The following is a 6,744-nucleotide window of genomic DNA, read 5'->3' on the forward strand; positions in this document are numbered from 1 at the left end:
AAGCAGACCAATCGCAGATGCCGGCACCACCCTCTTCCTCCGGTTATCTACTTTCATTACTCTAGCTCATCCCCATCAAAACCCTCTCCACTTCAGCGTGCTCCCTGCCTATTGTGAGCGAATAAGAAAAACTGCCAAGTCGGCAATGTTGTTCGTTTTAAAAGAGAACAAAGGTGACCTCCTATGAACAAGGACAGCATTTGATTGGGCTGCGCAGAAAACACCACAGGCCACTGCCCGATGCTTGCGTCGGTGGTAACGTATATTTGACGTCACGAGATTGGAATACTTTTGTGTTATATGGCCCCAGTTAGATTTCAGTCTGAGCCCTCTCGCACCACGAAGAATCTGGCGTCTCTCAATGGTGTAATTTCTTTGAGTAATTGTCTTATACTTTGCTATCACTAATATTGCTTCACCTTTCCAACGAAACTGCACCCTCTCTCTCTCTTTTTTTTTTACTTTGAGTCCGAGTATCAGTGCTGCTGCGTATGACTGCTATTTGATTTTGAGCGAATCTGGCTTGGCCTCATTTCGGTTACTGTGAGAGTCATTTATGTCTCTGCATGACCATGACATTTATGACCTCTGCATGCAAGTGGCGATATTTCCATCCCTAATAAATGTTGTAAATTATTAGAAGAGTTTTTTTCGTGACCCACAAGCGCTGCCTACTGGACAGAGAAGCAATACTGAGACACATATCATTCACATGCTCTTCACACACAGCTGGTAAAAGACGCTGCTGATGGGCTCACTGAAGTCTGCAGGTTTCTTTCAGGGTAAAAAAAAAAAAAATGCAAAGCAATTTGAAGTGACATGAAGATGTAGCACCACATTCGTTCTCTAGGCATAGGACATCCATACCATTAAAAACAATTATTTGTTGGCTACCTACATTGCTTTAAAAATATAGTAAATTTTGTCCTATGTATATATTTAAGTATATTGTGTCTGTGCATGGTGTTTACAGTGGAACTAAAAAAGGATGCTGAAGTGAAAAAATAAGGACGAGGTCGCCTCTGGTGCTTCTAATGCGTGGCCCTCCCATTTTCAGGATTTGCAAAAATAAAGCTAAAGTATGAATTAAAAGCTGTGCATGGCAGCACCAACAATGATGCAGTAAGCTTTTAGCCACAATAACATATTTTTAAGTGAAAAGGTAAAGGCAACTCAAGAGACACCTTATGTGGGTGACAGAACAATGGTACCGACACTTGAAAGGGGGTTAGGGGGTCGGCATCGCCGAGGGCCCCTGAGCCCCCTCAGTAGTCGGCGCCTATGGGCCAACATATTCCAAGTATGCAATCAAGAATCGGCTGTCCTGGATTTGTGCAGCCAACTATCACATGCCTTAACTGCAGAAATACATGTTGACAGGTCCAATCTAAACATTACCGCCAAATAAATGCATTGTCCACTCAGATAAAATCATACTTGATTCAATTAATTTTAAACCGTGCGCAAACAGTGTCTTCGTGACGAGACGCAAGGTTTCAAAACACGGAGAGCTGCCTCAGCAATGTAGTCATTCAAACGGTCATATTGTAGTGGTAGTTTCGACAGTGATAATTTGACACCAAGACTTAAAAGGCGCACCCAAAAGGGGCCACGTGATCGCGTACCGGCCGATCATGCTCGCGTTACCAATGAATGGTCCTCGCTCGTCGCAACGCTGCGTGGCACCTGAGAATGGGCACAAGGCACTTCCTTCATTAGGCCAGTGGCATGCGCGCGTTCTGGTTATTACCTGTGACGACGCTCTTCGAGGGTTAGACCTCTGTTGCCGTTTTTATCATTGGCACTTTTCTTCTTCGTCATCTCCTGCTGCTTCTTGGCGTTCTTAGCGCGGGCAAGTTCACGCTGGTTTCCACCTGCAAATAGTACGACTTAATAGCGGGAGACGTCTCGGTAAATTTATGAAGTTGCACACCGCAAACTACACAGCGGAATATTTTCACGGCACGCGAAGATGCATTCATTCACATTGTTTCTATGCAAACCTCGGTGGTGCTGCGAAGCTACCGCGCATCATTAGAAAAAAATACTATGGCGTTGGGGTGCATTAACATACCTTCCTGAAATGACAGGGCGTCATCACCAGGACCAGTACGCATAAGGATAACGCAGACGAAAGAGGCTAAAATTTTTCGATGGCATCAAAGTACAAAACGAGGACGCAAAAATGTGTGGTTAGGCTTAACATCTCGGTTAGTCAACTTACGTGTCATACTGCTGCTCTTGAAAAGTAGTGAAATGCGATACAAGGAGAACCTCCAGAGGAGAACTCCTCTCGCTGAAAAGCAGCCAAGTGAAGTTCGGTTGTGGCTCCACACGGGGAGAGAACACTACGACCAGAACCGTGCGAAAGCGACGACGCGCCGAGCGAAACCTCTCGCCAAGCTCGAAGGTTCGGCACAGGTTCGGCGCCTCCTCTAGGCGGCAGCAGCATGCAGCAGCAGCGAAAGCAGCAGCAGCAGCCGCTGCAGCGAATGAAATCCAATGTGGAATCGCTGACGAAAACCGCCTGGCGATAATTGTTTGTGTTTTCCGCTCTAGAATGAACCGGAATAAATTTGTGCCGTATAATTTCTTTGTAATATGCTAAAAAAATGGGTTTACGCCACTTGAAAGAATATCCAAGATCTCAACAAGGCCAAAAACGCTCCCCTTTATTTGCGGCACCTGAGACGCGAGTAAGCGCCGGTGCAATCTCAGAGGACATGCTTTGTTGATCGGAGTAACCGTTTTTTTCCGACAGATAGCGTGACGTATTAATTTTTGGTGCAGAGCTTCTGCACCAAAAATGCGGTGCGCAGAGCTTTCGGGAAGTGTGATGTGATAAAATGGTATCAATAATGAATAGACGAGTAATAACATGCAGTGGCGTAGCTAGGCCGTCTGGCACCCGTGGCCCAAAGGTCTTCTGCGGCCATTAGTTATTCCAATGCGAACGCATTACGACCACCTCACGATGCTTATGCACTTTCACTCATCTAAAATAATTTAACTTCGCCATAATTAACACCAAAGGTCGAGGGTTCTACTGTCTTAATTACCTTCGCCCTAATTAACACCAAAGGTAGTGGGTTCGACTCCCACCAAATGTGAGTTCTAGTGTCCTAATGAACTATATCCTAATTAATTGTACTTTAATTAATTTACCCTAATGCCGTGGTTTTGCTCCTACCAATGGTGTGGGTTCGAGTGCCATAACGAACTCTAGCTTAAGTAAATGTACCTACCTTAAATTATTCACCCTGCCTTAGCAGACTCTGCCTTAATTAACATTGGCTCAATTTACTTTGAATTAATTGACATCATCAACTGCCTCGATTGGCTCACTTGACTTTTTGGACCATCGGGGTCACACCAACGCCAACAACGCTGGATTTTCAGTCTCATGAGCCATATAATGTTCCCGCATTAATAACCAACATGAGGTACAAGAGCGCGATGTCGCAGTAGAGGGTAAAAATCAAAATCAAACCCAAGCTCGTTCAAAACCTATACAAAACAAAAAGAATGCACTTCCAGTTAAGGGTGAGCAAGAACAGCGAGAACAAATATGAACTCATAATAATAGATCAAATTGCAAACAGCAATAGTAAACAAAATGAAGAAAAATATCATTTGCGAAGCATGCGCTGCTGATGTGATGCAATGAAATGACCCGACATCTTAAAGTTGATATCAAGCATGGTCAAGGAGATAAAATTGTGGAAGTACGTTCCACTGCGCGATAATCCCGTGCAAGTAATCAAGCACACAGTCAAAACAACTTATAAAAGGAATAATGAAGAACCTTTCGAAAACAGTGTAAACAAATTACAACACACAACATCCAATGAAATGGCAAGAGGTTTGGGAATAAGAAGATAAATTATATTTAAAGAAAAAGACAATTACCAAGGCCCCTGAGCATGCGTTCCCGATGTAACAAGATTGCCGACATGCAATTATTTTCATCTTCTCGTTTTCAAATGTTCTAGCTTTTCTTTCTTTGCTGTCCTTTCATTACCGAGAGACTTCGTGAAAAACTGGAAATGCAGAAGCTGCAAGCCCACCCGTGCCAACTCGCCGCGGTGCATGCAGGCCGCCAAGCAAACGACAGCGAAGAGCGTAGCAGCTGGATGGATGGATGGAAGGCAGGAGCGTCCCCTTTTAAGTGGGGTGATGGCACAGGCCACCATGCTCAGCTTTTTATTTTTGTTTAACTGTGTTGTAAGTTATTAAAATTCGCCATTTTCATTAAATATGTCTTCCTACACTTTTAACCTTATGTAACCTCTCTGCTTTTGAGCCACCAATCTTCCAATCGCTTTTTGACAATTTCCACCGCATATTTATTTGCATGACTATTGCTATCTCTGAACCCTAGGGCCTCAGGAAGTGTGACTGTGCCCGCATCGACATCAAGATGGATACCATCACATTTTAGTATTAGATGTTCTATTGTTTCTACAGATTCACCACGCACAGTTTATGTGTCTTCTTCTTCATTAAATTTTCTTTTCATAGCTCCGCGTTCTAAGACATCCTGACCTAGCTTCAAAGAATAGGGCACTGCCTCTTAAGTTATCAAAAAACGCATCCTTCCTGATCTACTGTTCCAGTATCGATATAGTTCAACACTATGCTTCTTTTCCATTGATTTTATCCAATTTTTACCTTCTGCATTTTTACCCTGTCGTTTCATACTCTTTCTCCGTCCTCGTGTCTGGCATACTTACTGGTTAGCTTCCTAGTTCTTTTCCGCCATTATGAGTCAACGCTCTTTCTGTATAGGTATCTAAATACCTTAGCTGCCCACCTGTTATCGTCCAATTTCCTCAGGCGTTTTTCGTATAGGATTTTACTCTGAGCTTCCCGTGCTTCGAACGATGCCCAGCCCATATCCCCCTGTACTGCTTCGTGCTAATCCTCCAACAGCTCTCTGATTTACTTCTAGTCTCGACTGAACTTCTGCCCTTAAGCACAGGACTGCATTCCCGAAAGTAAGCTCCGGCACCATTACTTCCTTCCATATACCTCTCAGTACCTCATACCTGTTGTACCCCCACAATGCCCTATGTTTCATTATTCCAGCATTTCTTCACCCTTTTGCTATGAGAGACTGTTCGTGCTTTTCTGTGTACATCTGCCCTTTGTTTATCCATACCCCGAGAGAGATATTTGTATTCAGCCACTCGTGGTATTCATGGCCTTGTATTGTAAGCTCCTGATCAGTTGTATCGCTGGAAAACATCCCACTGGACTTAGCTGCACTAAAACTGAAACCTAGACTGTCTCCTTCGTCTCCACAGTAATTAACCAGAGTTTGCAAATCTTCCTGGCTATCTGCTAACAGTACAATATCGTCCGCATACATTAAACCCGGTAGTCGTTGCTCAACAACCTTTCCGCCTAATTTGTACGACTGATTATACCCTAGATTTCTTCCTTGTAGCCTTTTTTCCATACTTATCATATAAAGCATGAACAGCAGCGGTGATAGAGGACAACCTTGCCTTAATCCTTTGTGTACCTCGACAGTTGTACTCTTAATTCCTTCCCCTGTTATTTCAACGTTATTTTCGCGATATATTTCCTGTAGAAAATCAATTACCTCACGACCAATACCTTCATCTTTTAAAATGTTCCAGAGGAGTTCCCTGTTCAGGTTGTTGTATGCACCGCTTATGTCCAGGAAGGCTAAATACAGAGGTCTATGCACAAACATGGGTAAGCACAAACAGGCTATCATCTAAGTGCCACCACTTCTGAACCCGTTCTGAAGTGCTCCGAGTATATCATTACTTTCTACCCATGACTGCATTTTTAATTTCACCACCTGCATCGCTAGCCTATATATAACTGATGTTATCATAATTGGTCGGAAGGATTTTATGTTTGTCTTATCGCCTTTCCCTTTATATATCAAATTCATTTTACTCTGTTTCCAGCTGTGCAGAATTTGCTTACTTGTTATGACTTCCTCCAATGATTTTATCAGTATTTCCTTGCTTCTTGGGACAAGTTCATTAATTAACTTGATTGGAATTTCGTCTATTCCTGCGGACGTGCATTTTGGAACATTTGCTTCTGCCTTTTTCCAGTTAAGATTGGTCAGTCCGAAGATGTTTCCTATTGTGCTATCCTGTGTTGCCTCCTCATTTGGGGCGTTTACCCTATGGTCTTTCCCAAGTGACTCAGCTATAACTGAGCCAATGTAGTTCACAGCGTCATCTCCCTCTAAACAATTTCCCTCGGTATCAGGAATATGTTCCTGCTTTCTGTGATTTGCTTTACCCAGCCAGCTTATAAGATTACAGAATTTTCTTGACCCCCCCCCCTTTAGTTGAATCGCGAACTTCAGTCAGCCAACGATCAGAGGACTGCTTTATTTTAGCTTGGACGAGAATCTGCACTTGTTGTTTCTTTTGTCGATAAGATCCCCATTTTTGGCCTATTTCCTCTTCAGAGAACTGTGCCCTCTTTGCTTCTCTGTGTATCCATCCATATCCTCGATGTGGCCATTCATGTCACCCAGCAGACAAATATCGGCACCTTCTCCAAACTGCTTTATATCATCATTGAGACACTTCACTAGATCCTTGTTCTCTTGCCTGCATTTGTCCTCTGTCCATATAGAAACTACTCCTAGCCATGTCTTTTTACCGGCAATTGTACCTGCATGCCCAGACATGTTCTTTGCAAGTTGACCTTATTCTTTGCCGATTTGTTCCTTGATGTATCAGCATA

At 43.3% G+C, this 6,744-nt stretch overlaps 1 long non-coding RNA gene across 2 annotated transcripts; it reads right to left on the reverse strand.

The window, feature by feature from the left end:
- Window positions 1-2,254: 2,254 nt before the first annotated feature.
- LOC135904081 (uncharacterized) lies at window positions 2,255-4,196 on the reverse strand. 2 transcript variants are annotated; one of them, XR_010565003.1, is made up of 2 exons: window positions 4,068-4,196; window positions 2,255-2,483 (listed from the first exon to the last, which is right to left on the reverse strand). It is a non-coding gene; the product is annotated as an uncharacterized lncRNA (long non-coding RNA). The 2 variants fall into 2 exon arrangements; XR_010565004.1 differs by lacking the exon at window positions 4,068-4,196 and adding an exon at window positions 3,910-4,061.
- Window positions 4,197-6,744: the final 2,548 nt, after the last annotated feature.

The sequence above is a fragment of the Dermacentor albipictus genome, chromosome 1, assembly GCF_038994185.2.
Source record: "Dermacentor albipictus isolate Rhodes 1998 colony chromosome 1, USDA_Dalb.pri_finalv2, whole genome shotgun sequence".
Taxonomy (NCBI): domain Eukaryota; kingdom Metazoa; phylum Arthropoda; class Arachnida; order Ixodida; family Ixodidae; genus Dermacentor; species Dermacentor albipictus.